This window comes from Lissotriton helveticus, chromosome 8, assembly GCF_964261635.1.
Source record: "Lissotriton helveticus chromosome 8, aLisHel1.1, whole genome shotgun sequence".
Classification (NCBI taxonomy): Eukaryota; Metazoa; Chordata; class Amphibia; order Caudata; family Salamandridae; genus Lissotriton; species Lissotriton helveticus.
This window is the reverse complement of record NC_136069.1, coordinates 358,018,211-358,032,969: the sequence shown is the minus strand read 5'-3', so window position 1 is coordinate 358,032,969 and position 14,759 is coordinate 358,018,211.

Below are 14,759 nucleotides of genomic sequence, written 5' to 3'. Positions count from 1 at the left end.
ACTTCCTGATCTGGCTCTGTATATGCGTGGGATGTGCGCGAGAAGTAGTCCTGCGGAGCTGAGGTGTGTAGGTGGTTGGTTGTAGGAAAAGCAACTGTTTGAGTGGGAGCAGAGTTGTGTAGTGCCTTGAAAGTGTGAGTGATTAGTTTAAATTAAGCACATGTGTGTATCCGGAGCCAGTGAAACTCTCTGAGGAGTGGTGTGATGTGATTTCTGTGTGGGAGGTTGAAGATGAGTCTGCTGCCAAGTTCTGGATGGTTTGTAGTCTTCTGGTGAGTTGCTTGGTGATCTGGGCATAGAGGGTGTTCCCATATTCCAACACTGCTGGTGACTAGGGTGTGAGTGACAGTTTTTCTAGGTTTGCTTGTTACTCATTTGAAGATGTTCCCCAGCCCTTCACGGTGTGGAATTTGGATGCAGTGATGGTGTTGACTTGTGTAGCCATTTCCAGTTTGCTGCCAATGATTATACGGAGATCCTGGCATGGGTTCTGAGTATGGGTCTGTGTTCAGCTGACCACCAGTTGGAGTCCCATGATGAGGTGTTCTTGCCAAAGATCACTACTTCTGTCATGTAGTTGTTGAGCTTGATGCAGTTGGCTTTCATCCAGTTAGCCACTTTGGTCATACAGATAGTGAACTTGCTTCTTATCTTAGGTGTCTTGTCCGAGAGGGAGAATATGAGTTGCTTAAGGGTGGCGTAGGAGAGGATTTATATGTTGGGTGCACAGATGATATTGGTAAGCAGAATCATGTATGCGTTGAAGAGAGTGGGGCTGAAAAATTAACCTTGAGAGATTCTGCAAATGAGTTTGCGGGCTTCCAAGGGTAAGTTACTATTTTGACAGCTTGTGTTCTATCCATTAAGAAAGAGCAGATCCAGCAGAGCGCGGATCCTTGGAAGACAACCTCGTGCAGGCGCCTAATGGGGAGGGAGTGGGAGAGAGTGCCAAATGCTTCACAGAGGTCCAGGAAAATGAGGGCTAACATGTCTCTACTGTCAAGGATCATGAAGATGTTTTCTGTGGTGGTGCTGAGTGCTGTTTCTATAAAGTAGTTGGACCTGAATCCGGACTGCATGGTGTAGATGAGCTACTGGTTGCTGAGATGATTGGTGAGGCGTTTGTTGATTAATTTCTTTAAGATCTTTGACAGGTATATTATGAGGGAAATTGGTCTGTATTTCGAGAGTGTAGCAGGGTCAGTGGATGGTTTGTTGAGCAGGGGCATGACACTGTCATGTTTTCAGGTTTCCAGGAATGTGGATTAGTCGATGGAGGCTTTGAGGATGGGTGTTAGTGCTGCTGATCTGTAGAAGTTCCATGGTGAAGTTGTGGTGTGGCAAGGGTCATATGGAGCCCCTGAATGTGGATATCTTCATGGAAGTAGCGATTTCGACAGTGGTGACAGCAGGCCGCGAGATCAGGGTTTGTTCATTGGCTGTGATGGGAAGTTGAGCTGTGCCAGTGAGGATAAGAGTTGCTGTTTATGGAGGTGATTTTGTTACAGAAGAATTCCGAGAGCTGCTTGTAAGGCGGTGATGTTGCTGGAGGTGGCAGGAGGCGCAGTGAAATCTTTGATGATGGCGAAGACTTCCTTGCTGCTCTTAGTGCAGATTTTCATGCGATCTGCAAGTGATGTGTGCTTGGTGTTCTGTATCTGCTGGTGGTATAGTCTTAGGGCTGATTTGAAGATGTCTATAACTGAGGTGTGTTGACTTTTTTTCAGCAGCTTAGCAAGAGGGGGTGGTCTGCCCTGGTCGGCATGAGTTTTGGGGGCAGTGGCGCCCCCGGGTGCTACCTGTGGCCATCACAGGAATCGCCAGCAACCCCCCTGCTCTTACATGCGTTCACCGGGTGGCAAACGCAATGTCACCACGGGTAGCACAACGTCTAGCAAAGACAATGCTTGTTTTCTATTTGCACCCCAGTTGCTTGCAGTGGCATTTCATCAGCCTGGGTTTCTCTGTGTACCAGTTGACCTGTGGTTGAGCTCTTGCTGTTAGGTCGCAATTAAATGGTGCCTGGGCCTTGGTGCATGCAGTGATTGAGCTGTTGATGTTCTTGATAGCTTTCAGCAAGCTGCTGGTGTCCTCAGGACAGTGCTCATAGAGAGAGGAAGACCACTCCTCTTCTTTGATGCTTTTCCAACTGTGACAAGCAGTTCTGGGGATGGTAGGTCTGTGGTGATATAGTATGGTTATGTTGAAACTGAGGAAGGAGTGGTCTGTCTAGGTAGTATTTGCTGGCATGTCAACAGTGATGTTTCAGGTTTAGGAGAAAATCCAGTACAGTAGGTGTCCAGCAGTGTGGGTGGATTCAGTAAGGAACTAGGTGAGGCCAAGGTTTCCGAGGATTTCAGGAAACACCATAGAGTTTGCGTCGATGAAGCCTTCTATGTGGAAGTAAGGTTTTCAAGGAGGATGAAGGTGCTGGTGTTGATGAGAAGTGAGGCAATGAAGTCTGTAATGTTTCTGGAGAAATACATTGGTGCAATGTTTTGGTAGTCTGTATACAGGGTTCCACCCAGGAAGAAGTTAGCTGTGATGTGTATTGTGACTGTTAGATTTGGGGGTCTCTAGTTGGCACAGGTAGGTACTTGTGACAAATAGGGACCCTTGCCTCTAGTCAGGGTAAGGGGGTGCATTCCTAAAATAACCCCTGCTCACCCCCTTGGTAGCTTGGCACGAGCAGACAGTCTTATCTCAGAGGCAGTGTGTAAAGCATTTGTGACCACATACAGTAACCCAGTGACAACTCTACAAATGGACACCACACAGGTTTTATATAAAAAATAAGTATACTTTATATAGAGTTACCACACGACCAATAAATGACTAAAATCCACAATACTATACTTGTAGATGGTAGTTTTAGGTCAATTAAGTTCAGTTCTTAAGATGCGACACTTTGCGTCAATATACCTTACGATGCGTTGCGCTTCCACAACAAGTAATGTTGCAGCGAAATAAAGACGACGCTCTCTCCTTGATGCAACATGCTTCCCAGTGATGTGGCGGAGCCTGCTGTGACGTCGATCCTCTTCTCGGCGATGCGAGATACTTTACAAGATGCGAGCCGAGACCGGCCCTGCGACAAGCTTCACAGCGATGCGGCGGCGACTGCGGCGACGCGATCCCCTCTATTGGCGATGCAAGGTGCTTTCACAACGATGAGAGCCGCGACAGGCCCTGCGACACTCCTCCTGGTGATGCCGCAGCATCTGCGGCAACGTTGATGCTCTTCTCTTGCGATGAGCCGCGACAGGCCCTGCAACACTCTTTTCAGAGATGCGGCGGTGACGTCAATCCTTCTCTGCTGCGACACGCTTCCCGGTGATGCATCAGCATCTGCTGCGACGTCGATTCTTTTCTCCGGTGATTGGGGGTGCTTCGTGTTGTGAAGTGGCAGCGACAGTTCTGCGACATGCTTCTCGATCTTGAGTCGCGCTTCCAGCTCCTTGCAACACGCAAATCCCCCACAAAGTCCAGCACAGCTTCAGGCACTTCAGGAAGACTTTTGGGGAGCTGATGGGTGAAGTCTGTTGTACCTGAGACTTCAGCAGGAGGCAAGCTCTGTTCCAACCCTTGGAGATCCTTCACAAGTTGAAAGTAAAGCACACAAAGTTCTTTCTCCTTTCTTTGACAGTCAGGCAACCACTGCAGGCCAATACCCCAAGCAGCACTTCAGCTTAGGGATAGTCGCTCCTCAATTTCTTCAGGTTCCTCTCCTCAGCAAAGGTTTATTCTTGTAGTCCAAAAGTGATCTAATTTCTTGGGATCAGGGTCCCAATATTTATACCCCCAAAATCCTTTGTTCTCTGAGGGCAGAGGGGCCTTTGCCCAGTCCAAACCAGTTCTGGAACACTCTGTTGACATGACTCCTTCTTTCCTTTCACAGGGCAGGGCAGAAACATCAGATGGCCCACAGGAGGTGAAGGCAGCATTGTGGAAGGTAAAGCACAGCCCTGGAGCACTTTGTTGACATGATTCCTTCTCTCCTTTCACAGTGCAGGGCAGAAACATCAGACGCACCACAGGGGGTGGAGCCAGCACTGTGGGGGGCAGGCACAGTCCTAATCAGGTCCCAGGTGCAACTCCTCCTTCCCATCTAGATGCAGATCTCTCTATTCACCACTGGGCGGACTCATTCTGTCTCCTGGAATTCCCCAGCTGTATCACTCAAAGTCCAGAAGGAATACACAACCTAGCAGAGGCAGGCTTGGCTAGTTAGGCAAGAAAATACCTACTTTCTAAAAGTGGTATTTTCAAACACAGAATGTTAAAACCAACTTCACTAAAAGATGTATTTTATCATTCTGAGTTCAGGCATACTAAACTCAAATTTCTACCATGTTCCCTGAGTCAGTTAGGATAATAAAATGTAATAATCTAACTGCCCATTCTGGCCTATGGAGAACAGGTAGCCTTGTAATAGTGAAAAACGGAAATGGTTGTAATTCACTATTAGGACATGCCACACACACCAGGGCATGCCCTACCTTATACTTACAATGCAACCTGCCCTTGGGTCTACCATAGGGGTGTCTGATATGAAGAAAAGGGAAGGTCTAGGGACTGGCAAGTGGGCGCACTTACCAAGTCAACATGGCAGTACCAGACTGCACACATGCTCTGCAATGGCAGGCCTTAGACACATTTACAAGGCTGCTTCTGTGGGTGGCACAACCAGTGCTGGAAGCCCACCAGCAGCATTTGGATTTACAAGCCCTGGGCACACTCAGTGCACTGCACTAGGGTCTGACAAGTAAACCAAACTAGCCAATCATGGAATCAATAATCCATACATCAATTTACAATAGGGAGAGCATATGCACTTTAGCACTGATCAGCAGTGGTAAAGTGCCCATAGTCATAAAACCAACAAAAACCGGTCAGGCAAAATACAGGAGAAATGCAAAAAGTTCAGGAATGACCCTGCAAAAAGGGCCAAGTCCAACAGGGACCTTGAGATGTTCCATGTAGTTGTTGGGGGTGTCCATGTAGGTGGTGCAGCTGATGTATCTCTGAATATGATGGTGACTCTGCCTCTGGGCTTGTGCTGCCTGTCTTGCCTCTGGATCTTGTAACTAGCAAGGATGGCTGTAGCGATATACGGTGCTGAGGTTGCGTTTAGCCATGCTTCTGTGAGGAAGAGTACGTATGGAGCATGCCATACCTGCATTCCTTGTTTGGTGAGAAAGCAGGTGTTGAGAAGCATTCATATGAGTGTGGCATGTTGTTTGGTCTGTTTAAGTGGGTGGCTGGTTTGTGTGAGTCTGAGAATGTGGGGTGCTATTGGTGCAGGAGTGATGGGTGCAGCTGTGGGAGAGTGCACCTGCAGTAGAGGCATGTGACCGCTCCTTCTACTTTTTGTGGAGCAGTGTGGTAGCAGTGCAGAGAGAGGTGGCCAGCGTTGAGAGCAAGGTAGTACTGGGTATGGGGAGAAGCAGGGTTGCTGGCACTGGGCATGGTCCAGGCTTGCCTCTAGCGTGCCTTCAGTGTGTAAGCAGCATGCCCACTGAGCATCCACACTTCAGTTGCCATTAAATAGGAGGAGCACAGTGTACCATGGGCTAGAAACCTGTTATGTCACTTTCTGTGCAGATGTATAATGGAAAATCCAGTGATGTTATTTCCTGTGCAGATGGATGATGGGAAATCCAGTGATGTCAATTCTTGTGCAGATGAGTGATGGGAAAATGGGTGGATGGGTGAGTAGTTAGATGGATGGATAGATGGATGAATGGATGGAAAAAAGTTCAGAAATGATTAAAGAAAAAAGGATGGAGAGAAGGAAGATGTTAGGGTTTGTGCAAAGAATCATGCTCAACCCCACACTGAACCGTAAGAAAGAATATTTGTTTCATCATTATATCGTTCATATCTTGCCTTCTGTTTCAAAGAAAGAAGAACAACCCTTACTCTTGTATATTTTGTTACTTTAGTTAAAAAATGCATTTCTTTCTTTTTGAATTTGCCAGTGCCTATTTAGTCTGGAAGTCAGGCTGTTACTAATTCAGCATTCGGGAGACAAGAACCTATTTGCATATTGTGCATGTTCCTAAAGAGACAGTTATTCCATGTGCATCAAGTTTTTCCCCCTCTTCAGTTAACCCCTTCGATGCGGATGACAAAGCCAGCTCGTCATGGGCGTTACCTGCGCTACGCGGATGACGAGCTGGCTTTGTCACAAACCGCGCATTTTTCAAATTCCAGCGCACAGCGGGAAAACGCGGTAGCGGTTAAAGGACCCCACCCTTCAGGACACCTATATAAACCCTGAACGAGCAAGCACACGTGCTTATGCTCGTTTATTCTTCTTCCTCACCTGAAGTCTGGAATCATCCCTTTCTTCCTTCATCAAGAGAATCCTTCACCGGCACCTCAATCCTGAACGGTCACCATGGATACTTTGATGTGCTGTTCGGGCATCCGGTCCGGCTTAATTTCTTCTCCCTTCTCGTCAAGGAAACACGATTACCCATTCCTCCGGTCCTGATTTGAATGCGCTCCGTCCTGAAACAAAAGTAAAGTTTCTACATTTAAAATGGAGCACGCAAAGAACAAATAAGTAAAACTTGCATCTTGTTTCTTGTTAAAAGACTAAAAAGGGGGCACTGCGCATTGTACTCTAGAATACAAACTAAAGGAGTTTTATAGGTAATCTCTGACTCATTGACCACTCGTCTGAAAACTATCTTGAAACTTAAACTTAGAACAAATGCTGACTTATTGTGAATTTATACAAGTGCTAAAACAATCACAAAAACGTAATCCTGCATAACAAGTACTCACCTTGAAATTGTGAAGAGAATTTGAGGAAATCAAGGATCACGGTGAACCTATAAAAAAGAAAGACAAATTAGCATGAACATTGTAATAAGTGATTTAATAAGAAGATATTGCATATCATTAATAGTAAGTTTAGAAGAGACAGTATATCATAATGACAACAATGTCAATACAGGTGTGATTATTATTCAAGTACTGTTTATCTCTCTATAGAAAATTAATCAGAACATAATTTGAGCTGCGCTTTGTGGTGAATAATGTTCTGGTGAAGACATAACCAGAAGTAATAAGTATATATTCACATTTCATGGTGTTTAATAGATTAACAAAGTATACCAGTTCTGAACCAAAAAGCTAACTCATTGTTGTCTATATTTCTGGTAATAGAAAGCACTCCATAGAGGCAAGAATATCCGAGAAGCTGAGTGAAGTGAGAACTGGAGTGTTTATTTCTGTTTATTATTTTGTCCCAATTCCCCCTTCCCTTGAGGGTTTACTCTTGTCAAGCTGCATTTACGAATTCAGTTGGCTAGGAGTAGATTCTTTGGGGCAGGAAAGAACTCTCTCAAGTTGAACAGCCTGGATTTCAGGTGAGTGAAGGTCTAACAGAAGCGCAAGCCTTCACAACAAATTAGGTTCTCCTTGAGAGATATGGATTTAGAAGACACTAGAATAGATGGCCAAGCTAAGGCTCAAGCACTTAGTGATGATATTGAAAGAAATAATTCTGTAACTGTGATGCTACAACAAATGCAGTTAGAAATAGATAATTAAAACAGGAGAACTTGACATTGCGTCAAGAAGTTGTGCATTACAAGCCTAGAGAGTCTTTGTGGGAAACTCTTTTCTCTTCCGCTTTTCGAGAATCTACAGAAACTGGAACCAGGCCTAAAACTTTGAATACATTTATGGTATCAAAAACAAGTTCATCACCAGTGCTTACAGTAGCTGTACCCAATGTTGTGCCGTTATCTGCCCCAGAACGCTTTTTTGGTGATAGTAGTAAGTTTAATGTGTTTGTTAGCCAATGTCAATTGCGTTTTATTTGTAAATCACAATTATTCCCTACGGACTCAACCAAGGTGGCTTTTGTACACTCTTATTTGGGGGGGGGGGCACTACAGCAAACTGGTCTATACCATATATTGACAGAGATGATCCCATTTTGCACAATTAGCCCTTGTTCAAAAGGTCTATGACTAAAATGTTTGCAAAACACACTTACATTCAAGCAAGTGACAATGTGTTGCTTTATTTAAAGCAGGGAAAAAAGATCTGTTAACTTATGTCACCACATTTAATAGGTTATTAACAGAAAACCAGTGGCCTGAGGAAAAGCGCACATCTTTATTTTATAGAGGCTTGCGAGACAATTTAAAAGATACTTTAGCGCACATTGTAGATTTACCTGATAATTATTCAGAATTTGTAGATTTGGTTGTTAAACTAGATCATCACATGCGAGAAAGAAAAGGAGATAAGACACGAATGGAAGCTAGATTTTCAGTAATAAAATATGATAAAAAAGAGTTAGAGAATAAGACCACAGAACCTGAGCCAATGCAGACAGGTACAATTAAAGGACCTTTGTCAAATGAGGAAAAAGATAGAAGGAGAAAATTAAACTTATGTTTATATTGTACCCGGTCGGGACATTTTGCTAAATATTGTCCTGTTAAACCTAAGGTACCTAAAAAGATAAATGCTTTAGTAACAACCCCTTTAGAGCAGGAAAACTAAAAAAACTCATCAATAACGGGGGTCGGTTGCATGAGTAATAAAAAACTACAGATCTCCCAATATTTAGCAAATACTGTGCCACGTATACCTTGATTGACATTTTGTTATACTGGTCATCTTAATTACTAGTACTCAACTGAGACAGTCAGTACCAGTCTTACTGAACTCAGGAGCCACAGGGAATTTTGTGGATATTAAGTTAGCTCAAAAATTGCATATTCCCACAGAATGGAAAACCCAACCTGAGTCAGTTTGTGCAGTTGATGGATCTGAACTATCATCAGGAATGATAACAAAAAGAATGTATCCTATTATTATGGGATGTCAAAATGGTCATACTGAAAAGATAAGTTTTGATCTAATCAATACACCTACTTTTGGCCTAATTTTAGGTGTACCTTGGTTGACCACACATAACCCTAAAATAAATTAAACCTCACGGACAGTAACCTTAGATTCATCTCATTGCTGAGCATATTGTTATCAAGAAGCTCCTAATGATTCCATGACAATTTTGCATTGCGCAAGTACAGTAACACCCTCTCTTGGTATTCCATTTGATCTTGTAAAAGCTTGTACATTGCCACCGCATAGATCATACGATTGTCGTATAGATCTGATACCTGGGGCTCCCTTACCAAGTAGTGGAATATATGCTCTTTCAGAAGAAGAAACAAAATATTTGAGAACTTACTTGGATGAGTTGTTAGCGTCTGGTTTTATACGACAGTCAACATCCCCTGTATCCTCGCCAATATTTTTCATCCCTAAACCTGATGGAAGTTTGTGCGCATGTATAGACTATCGAGGATAAACAAAGCTACTATTAAAAACAAATACCCATTGCCATTAACCCCTTCGCTGCTAGGCCTTTTCCCCTCCTGTGCTAAGCCTTTTTTTGGCGTTTTGGAGTAGTGCGCGCTTAGGCCCTTGTAACTTTTTGACCACATAAGGTATCCACGCCAAATTTGCGTCCTTTTCTTCCAACATCATGTGGATTCTAAAGGCGCCCAGGGATTGTGGATTCCCTTGGAGGGGTCCCAGAAATTAACCAAAATATAGTGATTTTTTAGTTTTTTTCAGAAAAATGGGAAAAATGGGCTGCAAATGAAAGCCTCTGGGTTTTTCCCTGAAAATGGTATCACAAAAGAATTTGTGGGGCTGAAATCTCCATTTTCTCAGCTTTCAGGGAATGACAGACTTTTGTCAGAGAACCGAAATGTTTCACTCAGTTTTGGCATTTTTCTGGGACATAGCCTATTTTTGCTATTTTTAGAGCTTTCCACCTCCTTCCAGTTAATGGTAGAAATGAGTTTGAAAGCAATAATGGATCCTGGAAAGCTTTACATTTTCGAAACGTAGACAAAATTCTGAATTCAGAAAGGGGTCATTTGTCTAAATCCATGAAGGTTTCGTTATAGAAACTAACAGTTAGATATTGGAATATTTGAAATTTTGTTGAAAAAACAGCCTTTTGTCTCAACGTTTTCACCTATAACTTTTTCTAATTTTGACAGCTCTTGGAAAGCAATATACCGTTACATTCGTTAGACCTTCCTGGTTGTGGGGATATATAGGACTTGTAGTTTCATCAAGAACCCGACGAACCCAGATGCAAAAACTGAGCAGCAACTTGCAATGGTATTTTTTCATTTACTGGGTATAGTGCACTTTGTCTTGGAAAATGTATACATGGAATAATCTGTATGAAAGACACCTATGTATTTCTGAATTGGGTACAAATTATAGAGTTCAGAAACAGTATATAATTGCACATTTTCAAAGTTGGGAATACTCATACTAGCATGGGAATTATTGGTCATTTTTCATAAAGATTTTTTTTTTACACAATGTCTTTCATTGAAAGGGAGAAATGCATGAAAGGTCAATTGGTAATAACAGTTGATTTACAAATCTGAATTACCCCAAGTGTCCCGATAAAAACGGTACCTCACTTGTGTGGGTCGGCCTTGTGCCTGCGACAGGAAACGGCGCAAAATGCAACGTGGTCACACCTAAATTTTGCAGTTACAAATTGACCCTTATTTGGCAAAGTGCCTACCTGTAGTTTTTGCACCCTAGCTCTGCCGGCACCTAGGGAAACCTAGCAAACCTATACATTTTTGAAAAGTAGACACCCAGGGGAATTTAGGATGGGGTGACTCGACTGCCTACCACCAGGTTTTGTTACCCAGAATCCCTTGCAAAGCTAAGATTTTGACAAAATAAACACGTTTTCCTCACATTTCTGTGGTGGAAAGTTCTGGAATCTGCGTGGATCAACAAATTTCCACCCACCCAGCGTTCCTCCAGGTCTCCCGATAAAAACGGTACCTCACTTGTGTGGGTCGGCCTTGTGCCTACGACAGGAAACGGCACAAAATGCAACGTGGTCGCACCTCAATTTCCCAGTGAAATTTTACGTTCTTTGGACAAAGAGACTACCTTTTGTTTTTGAGCCGTAGCTCAGCCAGCACCTAGGGAAACCTAGCAAACCTATACATTTTTGAAAACTAGACACCCAGGGGAATTCATGATGGGGTGGCTCGTCTGCCTACCCCCAGGTTTTGTTACCCAGAATCCCTTGCAAACATAACATTTTGACCAAAAAAACACATTTTCCTCACATTTCTGTGGTGGAAAGTTCTGGAATCTGCGTGGATCAACAAATTTCCACCCACCCAGCGTGCCCCCAGGTCTCCCAAAAAAAATGGTACCTCACTTGCGTGGGTAGGCATAGTGGCTGCGACATGAAACAGCGCAAAACGCAGCATGGTCGCACCTCAATTTCCCAGTGAAATTTAGCACGATTCGGACAAAAAGGCTACCTTTTGTTTTTGCGCCGTAGCTCTGCCTGCACCTAGGGAAATCTAGCAACCCTATACATTTTTAAAAAGTAGACACCCAGGGCAATTCAGGATGGGGTGACTCGTCTGCCTACCCCCAGGTTTTGTTACCCAGAATCCCTTGCAAACTTAAACATTTGACCAAAAAAACACATTTTCCTCACATTTCTGTGGTGGAAAGTTCTGGAATCTGCGTGGATCAACATATTTCCACCCACCCAGCGTGTCCCCAGGTCTCCCAAAAACAATGGTACCTCACTTGCGTGGGTAGGCATAGTGGCTGCGACATGAAACAGCACAAAACGCAGCATGGTCGCACCTCAAATTCCCAGTGAAATTTAGCACGATTCGGACAAAAAGACTACCTTTTGTTTTTGCGCCGTTGCTCTGCCAGCACCTAGGGAAATCTAGCAACCCTATACATTTTTGAAAACTAGACACCCAGGGCAATTCAGGATGGGGTGACTCGTCTGCCTACCCCCAGGTTTTGTTACCCAGAATCCCTTGCAAACATAAACATTTGACCAAAAAAATACATTTTCCTCACATTTCTGTGGTGGAAAGTTCTGGAATCTGCGTGGATCAACAGATTTCCACCCACCCAGCATGCCCCCAGGTCTCCCGAAAAGAATGGTACCTCACTTGCGTGGGTAGGCATAGTGGCTGCGACATGAAACAGCGCAAAACGCAGCATGGTCGCACCTCAAATTCCCAGTGAAATTTAGCACGATTCGGACAAAAAGACTACCTTTTGTTTTTGCGCCGTAGCTCTGCCAGCACCTAGGGAAATCTAGCAACCCTATACATTTATGAAAACTAGACACCCAGGGCAATTCAGGATGGGGTGACTCGTCTGCCTACCCCCAGGTTTTGTTACCCAGAATCCCTTGCAAACATAAACATTTGACCAAAAAAACACATTTTCCTCACATTTCTGTGGTGGAAAGTTCTGGAATCTGCGTGGATCAACAAATTTCCACCCACCCAGCATGCCCCCAGGTCTCCCGAAAACAATGGTACCTCACTTGCGTGGGTAGGCATAGTGGCTGCGACATGAAACAGCGCAAAACGCAGCATGGTCGCCCCTCAAATTCCCAGTGAAATTTAGCACGATTCGGACAAAAAGACTACCTTTTGTTTTTGCGCCGTAGCTCTGCCAGCACCTAGGGAAATCTAGCAACCCTATACATTTTTGAAAACTAGACAACCAGGGCAATTCAGGATGGGGTGATTCGTCTGCCTACCCCCAGGTTTTGTTACCCAGAATCCCTTGCAAACATAAAAATTTGACCAAAAAAACACATTTTTCTCATATTTCTGTGGTGGAAAGTTCTGGAATCTGCGTGGATCAACAAATTTCCACCCACCCAGCGTGCCCCCAGGTTTCCCGAAAAAAATGGTACCTCACTTGCATGGGTAGGCATAGTGGCTGCGACATGAAACAGCGCAAAACGCAGCATGGTCGCACCTCAAATTCCCAGTGAAATTTAGCACGATTCGGACAAAAAGACTACCTTTTGTTTTTGCGCCGTAGCTCTGCCAGCACCTAGGGAAATCTAGCAACCCTATACATTTTTGAAAACTAGACACCCAGGGCAATTCAGGATGGGGTGACTCGTCTGCCTATCCCCAGGTTTTGTTACCCAGAATCCCTTGCAAACATAAACATTTGACCAAAAAAACACATTTTCCTCACATTTCTGTGGTGGAAAGTTCTGGAATCTGCGTGGATCAACAAATTTCCACCCACCCAGCGTGCCCCCAGGTCTCCCGAAAACAATGGTACCTCACTTGCGTGGGTAGGCATAGTGGCTGCGACATGAAACAGCGCAAAACGCAGCATGGTTGCACCTCAAATTCCCAGTGAAATTTAGGACGATTCGGACAAAAAGACTACCTTTTGTTTTTGCGCCGTAGCTCTGCCAGCACCTAGGGAAATCTAGCAACCCTATACATGTTTGAAAACTAGACACCCAGGGCAATTCAGGATGGGGTAACTCGTCTGCCTACCCCCAGGTTTTGTTACCCAGAATCCCTTGCAAACATAACATTTTGACCAAAAAAACACATTTTCCTCACATTTCTGTGGTGGAAAGTTATGGAATCTGCATGGATCAACAAATTTCCACCCACCCAGCGTGCCCCAAGGTCTCCCGAAAAAAATGGTACCTCACTTGCGTGGGTAGCCATAGTGGCTGCGACATGAAACAGCGCAAAACGCAGCATGGTCGCACCTCAAATTCCCAGTGAAATTTTGCACGATTCGGACAAAAAGACTACCTTTTGTTTTTGCGCCGTAGCTCTGCCAGCACCTAGGGAAATCTAGCAACCCTATACATTTTTGAAAACTAGACACCCAGGGCAATTCAGGATGGGGTGACTCGTCTGCCTACCCCCAGGTTTTGTTACCCAGAATCCCTTGCAAACATAAACATTTGACCAAAAAAACACATTTTCCGCACATTTCTGTGGTGGAAAGTTCTGGAATCTGCGTGGATCAACAAATTTCCACCCACCCAGCATGCCCCCAGGTCTCCCAAAAAAAATGGTACCTCACTTGCGTGGGTAGGCATAGTGGCTGCGACATGAAACAGCGCAAAACGCAGCATGGTCGCACCTCAAATTCCCAGTGAAATTTAGCACGATTCGGACAAAAAGACTACCTTTTGTTTTTGCGCCGTAGCTCTGCCAGCACCTAGGGAAATCTAGCAACCCTATACATTTTTGAAAACTAGACACCCAGGGAAATTCAGGATGGGGTGACTCGTCTGCCTACCCCCAGGTTTTGTTACCCAGAATCCCTTGCAAACATAAAAATTTGACCAAAAAAACACATTTACCTCACATTTCTGTGGTGGAAAGTTCTGGAATCTGCGTGGATCAACAAATTTCCACCCACCCAGCGTGCCCCCAGGTCTCCCAAAAAAAATGGTACCTCACTTGCGTGGGTAGGCATAGTGGCTGCGACATGAAACAGTGCAAAACGCAGCATGGTCGCACCTCAAATTCCCAGTGAAATTTAGCACGATTCGTACAAAAAGACTACCTTTTGTTTTTGCGCCGTAGCTCTGCCAGCACCTAGGGAAATCTAGCAGCCCTATACATTTTTGAAAACTAGACACCCAGGGCAATTCAGGATGGGGTGACTCGTCTGCCTACCCCCAGGTTTTGTTACCCAGAATCCCTTGCAAACATAAACATTTGACCAAAAATACACATTTTCCTCACATTTCTGTGGTGGAAAGTTCTGGAATCTGCGTGGATCAACAAATTTCCACACACCCAGCGTGCCCCCAGGTCTCCCGAAAAAAATGGTACCTCACTTGCGTGGGTAGGCATAGTGGCTGCGACATGAAACAGCGCAAAACGCAGCATGGTCGC